Source organism: Mizuhopecten yessoensis, unplaced genomic scaffold (genome assembly GCF_002113885.1).
Source record: "Mizuhopecten yessoensis strain PY_sf001 unplaced genomic scaffold, ASM211388v2 scaffold10401, whole genome shotgun sequence".
Taxonomy (NCBI): Eukaryota; Metazoa; Mollusca; class Bivalvia; order Pectinida; family Pectinidae; genus Mizuhopecten; species Mizuhopecten yessoensis.
Genome location: NW_018408528.1, coordinates 634,714 through 641,128, shown reverse-complemented (window position 1 = coordinate 641,128; position 6,415 = coordinate 634,714).

Genomic DNA, 6,415 nt, shown 5'->3' with positions numbered 1-6,415 from the left:
CCAGGGACGAGAGGGCTGGGGGTGGGACGGACAGGGATGGGAGGGTCAGGGACACCATTTAAAACAGGAAAGGCAGTGGCCAGTGATCATGACTCCAGATTCCCAGTCTGCCATTCTATCTATGGAGCATAATGGAAATTTCTTCTAGAGTGAAGCTTAAGGTAGAAGTCAACTGCCATCATAATCCAGCTTACAATTATAACCTGACACAGTTTGATTTTGGAATTTAGCTGACAGCTACCATGCTGACAAAATAAAACACAGGTGCTTTAGAGTTATTGCATTGTCCACTGTCGACTGCTTTTATCTCTAATGCAGATTGTAGAAATTTTGATTAATGTGATAATGGTAACCAAGGCTGTATGCACTGATACGATTAAAATAGTACATTTATAAAAGTATTTCTGTAATAAGTATGCAGAAATTAATCAGATTTACAGATTTCATGATGAAAAATATGGTGTGTATTACAAGAGCAACATTCATTAAGATTGCACAAAGCTCTGTACATTCTTTGTGTAAATGCAGGAGGCATGATACACATATTTGTTGGTTGCTAACCGTTCTTAGATGTCTGTAAGAGGACAAGTAAACTCATTGTGTAGTATAGTTTTTAAGTGAAATTAAATCTCCCTTGTTTCTAAATACACTGAACTCCAAACTTGAGCTGGCATTTGTTGATTTAGTCACCAGAATTTTTATAATTAGGCCTTTGTTAAAATATGAACAGTTCTTTATTATAAGTATAGTTGCCACCCCCAATAATCATTTGTGCTGTTGACTTGACAGGGTTGGCTGTAGATGTCGTTGTAGCTGCTTGTTTCACTGTGGTAGTCTGTCTTTGGAATGTTTTTGTTGGACGTTGGTATTCTTCAAAGTCAGGACACAAACATCGGGCTCTGAGGCTGACCAGAGTGATTGATTTTTCAGGTAAACAACTTTCTATTCCCGGTAATAAAAAGGAACGTCTGAATTATAGATCGCACAGCCTTAGAACATGTGTTGTATGGTTGTGTATCTCTTTGAAAGGCCCATGCTGTTGACAGTAACATCAAAACAAGACAAAATCTTCAGGGTCAAGCATACAAGTTGTTAGTCTGTTGTTTTTTCTCTTAATTCATGTTTAACAGAAGACTATTGAGGGGAGGTAAAATGCTTTGACTGAAGTATATAAATGTGTGAGCATAATTAAATTAATGTATGCATGCACACAGATTTCTCAAGAGTTTTGTTATACCCTAAACTGCATGCTGAAGGGTTTTGATAATTTGAATTGTTAACTAAGCCTGATAACTAGGTTGCTGTATTTGTATGCTGCTGTAGTTATGATATGGTAGGTTGTATATTACTGTATTTTTATATACCCCAGTTGTATTCTGCTGTGTTTTTATGTATCTTTAGTGAAGGGATGTTATACTGTATATATACTGTTTGCCTTTTCAGTCTAGTACAACATACTTGTGCGACTCTTTTTCACAATATATTACATACACACTGTCATCAAACCCAGTTTGATGGGGTCTCTTCTGGATGATTAGTCACTGATATCTAGCCTAAATTGTATCCTGAAAATTTTGCTCCACTGCAAACTGCACCTTTGCACAAAGAATGTCCAGCTGCTGGTCAAGTTTTTCTCTCTCATTGAGATCAGTTATGGACTACGCGCTGCAGCTAGGGTCACGAAACTTCACATACTATGTGCCTAGATAAGATGAGCATGTTGCATGAGTTTTTGTAATGTTGACCTTTGACCTTGTCCTCTGTGACCTTGCTTTATTTAATTAATGTGAGAGTGCTGTAGTGTTTCTAGAACCCAAAGTGTTGTACTGCTTTGTGTTTGATGTATTTACTTGTATACTTTAATTAGGTATTTTTTATCCCCTAATTGTATGTTGCAGTGTTTTAATTCACATGGTTGTTTTTATTGGTTGTAGAAAATATTTATTTGAAATGCTCGAGATAAAACTATATATAAGTTAGTTTTAATTATAACTCTAACTAATATCACCCATGATCAGTCCCATTAAGTAAAAACATTTATCCATATCCTCAAAGCCACATTTTTACATGTTTCAAATTCTACTTAAATAATCTAGCAATAAGTTTCCGTTCCTAACAGATAAAGCTGACACAGTATGTGCTCATTCGGCACCAAAGAAGCCAATAAGCTAGCTTTGGATGCTTTGCTTATTTAGAATAAATGTTATACCTGCCTTAATTGAAAATTACGCAGGCCATTCTTGATTATTTTATCCAATTAGCCTCGTTTTCGCAATATGTTCCTATTTCAAACATCTATATATGGAGATTTTATTGGTAGACTTTCATCATTAACACTCATGATCATTATCCATGGAATTAAGTATACAGATTAATTATCAAAATTATTTTCATTCTGTCAGAATCACATAAAGATTTCTCAAAATGTTTAGAGAAATGCAGAAATGTCATGAAACTAATATAATCTGAAACAGCTAGCTGTCACTCGTGATCAATTCTAGCCTTCACACATCTCAGGTAATGACGTATTATTGTATAGCTATATCTGTCTTATAAATGCTTTATTTTCTAAATTCATTATCATAAATTCCTTAAACAATTTGATAAGGTTCCACATGCACAGCATAAATTCTCAAGACAAGTCATAATCAACATTAGTCCACTAACACCATTAAACAATTTATCGAGAAACAATTAACAATCTACATATCCTGTGTATTGTCTATATCAACAATGTTTCAAATTTCAGTCAACATCCTTCTGGCCAAAGTAGTCAAAAATTTCAATGTCTATGTATATTCAACCATCACTATTTATTTTGGCTGTTGTAACAGAGTTACCTCCCCTTCCTTGTGTATCTGTCCTGTGCTTGAATTTCTCGGTTGACATGGTGAGACAAATTGATTCCCTGTGATGTTTATCAGATACACATATCGATTAGAAAATCCACACTTCAATTTCAATTTTTGTCTGGTGGTTGATCTTATAAGTTGTATGTGGGAAGGGATATAGTTATCATACAAGTACTCTATACCAGTACTTCACACAGACAGTACAGAGCTGGGCATTTCAATAAGTAGTTTAAAAAACAGTCACACATGCAGTGTAATTTATTTATTATTTCTGAAATATATATCGTTTAAAGGTAAACAATTTGTTTTGTAATAAGTGAATTCGAAAGAAAGGTATTCACTACTTTTAAATCCTCACTTAGTGAGGGGGGTCTATACTGTTTTCAATACCAGGTATGATTCATCAGTTTGGACTGATATGGGGTATAATCACTTTGTCAGTGTGTGTATACATCTGTCCATCACTCTGCAGTAAAAAGCTTGTATAAAAGATATATCATGAACCCCTAAACACATTTAGTTGATATTTGCTCCATGGTATGGTAATATTGAATCTGTCAAGGTGAAAGGGTCAAAGGTCACTGTCAAATTTCACGCTTTTCCACTTAAGTTAAAAGCTTGATTACCAGATATCTCAAGAAACTTGTAAACAAAGTTAATTTATATTCACACAATAGTATGGTAACATTGAGTTCTACACCTGATTAGACTTCTTCTTCTTAACCACTGATTGGAATCTAACTGAATTTGACTGGAAGCATCCCTAGGTGGTGGAGATTCAAAATTGTACAAATGGTGGGACTGACCCCCCAGGGGGCTGATGGGTGGAGCCAAAAGGGGGCAATTTTGCTATATTGCTATAAACGACTTCTTCTGTAGAACTATGGCATGGATATCAATCATATTTTGTCAGAATCATTCATGGGAGGCAGGGATTCAAAATTGTACAAATGGTGGGGCTGACCCCCTAGGCTAAGGTGTGGGGTCAAAAAAAGCCCTACTGTATAACCATATATACAATTGCTGAGTATAAAGAGAAGAATGCACATTTGCTTGCAGGATGGCCCTGGGGTCTGGCCCCTCCCTTGGAGACATGGTCCCTAGGTCATACCTTTAAAACGGTTGAGATCCACACCCCAAAACTATATATACAAGTGCTTGGCATAAAGAGACAAATGCAGTCATGATATTAGAATAGACCCTGGGGTCTGACCTAACCCCCTCGGGACCTAGTTTCTGAGTCACAGCTTGGAAACAGTTTAGATCCCCACCCTATAACCATATATACAGTTGCTGATTATAAAGAGATGAATGCGCATACGCTTCCAGGATGGCTTCGGGGTCTGCCCCACCCTTGGAGACTTAACCCCTGGGTCATAACTTTGAAACGGTCAAGATCCCTACCCCAAAACTGTATATATACAAATGCTGGGCATAAAGAGACGAATGCAGTCATGATATAAGAATTGATCCTGGGATCTGGCCACAACCCTAAGGACCCAGTTTCTGAGTCACAGCTTGGAAACAGTTGAGATCCCCACCCCATAACCATACATAAAATTGCTGGGCATGAAAAATCTTATACAGATATGCTACAACTTAGGACTTGGATCTCATTTGGAAAATATTTTGTCATGATTGCTTAGATATCCAGGGGAGTGATACAGGCCCTTGGGCCTCTTGTAATGTACACATTTTACATGTAAGCTTATATGTATAGGACTATCATTGTTAAGTACCTCATGGGGAACATTTGGGGTGGGTCTGTTGTTTCATGTAATTTCATATTTGAGACATAACCAGATACTTCCCAATAATGAGTTTAAGCCACTGATACATCCTCAGTATTTAACAGTTGGTTATAGTCCAAAATATCTCCACACCTCACGGCCTTATGATCAGCCAGTGCAGCAATCCCTTTTCCACTGTTCATTGGTTTGTTTAGCAAATTGTATAAGCACAGAGGCAAATTTCACCCCTCAAAATTTGAGCTCCCCTTGCTCATAGTCCATTGCTCAATATATCACTTGGTTTACTTAAGAATCAATTTACTTGAGTTTTGATTGCTAAAATTTGTAATTTAGTATCTAAAATCTCCCGAAACTCTGAAAAAATGTATTATTAATATTATTTTGAAAACTTGACTGCATTTAACTTTTATCATTTGATATTTTATTGCAACTTTTAGTGGAAAATATAATTACATATATTAACAGCTAAGCAATATACTAATGCATAACTTGAAGAGTTGGCATGGCTACCATTTCATACCTGTATGTTTTACAATAGCACACTCAGCACAGGTACACATCGGGTACATAGATTGTGGTATAACACACACTACACATTATAATACCTGGGTGTTACCCTGGGTACATAAAACACTACACATTATAATACCTGGGTGTTACCCTTGGTACATAACACACTACACATTATAATACCTGAGTGTTACCCTGGGTACATAACACACTACACATTATAATACCTGGGAGTTACCCTGGGTACATAACACACTACACATTACAATACCTGGGTGTTACCCTGGGTACATAACACTCTACACATTATAATACCTGGGTGTTACCCTGGGTACATAACACACTACACATTATAATACCTGGATGTTACCCTGGGTACATACACACTACACATTATAATACCTGGGTGTTACCCTGGGTACATAACACACTACACATTATAATACCTGGGTGTTACCCTGCTGTATTACATGATCTTGCATGTACCTCTACATTACAACTGAAGTCATTCAAGGATCAGTACTGAAGGGCCACGAGAATAGGTCATACTCAACAATCTGATTATTTTAATGAATGAACATTCAAAACGCTGAAAGTATGATGTAATCGATTATATTCAGGACTAATATTTTTTGTCATGCAATTTCTCTTTAACTATTGATCAGTTATGGAATTTTTCCAAATATATCTTATTGGAAAGTGTGAAAGGTCAGGGTCCTTTAGTTGGTTTAAATTTCTTTAAATTTGTTGCTTTTAAACCCATCAAATGTTTGGAGTTTTAATTAATTGTTAATGGCTGTTAGTTTTATGCTAATTTCCAGGCACAGTTGTGATTGTGATTTAAGTATCTATCTTCTATGATTTAAATAATGAATATGTATCTTCATTATTGTTCCTAACTTCCTTTCATAAAATAAAAAATATTTTACAGGCAATCAGGAGTTTACAGTACTGAATTTAACAAAGATCTATAATGTCTAAAGTGAACTTCGCGTTAATTATTTAGTCTGGCTATTGCAATTCTAATGGGCTTTCCTCCATATTAACTTGTTTAAAGCAAGAATAAGGAGTGCCATGCATAGGAAATTATATTTCTGAAAACTTAACTGCCCATCATATACATATATATATATATAAGGTTTCTTCTTAAGCAACTCTCTATGGCGGGGGCATAGTCTGTCTCTATCTGTCCTTTATAATCTTTTCCATAAACCTCATTCATTTTTGACTGATAACGATCTTCTCTAAACTTGGTCCCATCTGTTTTTGGCATTTCAATCTTGTCTTGAGATCCCCTTCCTT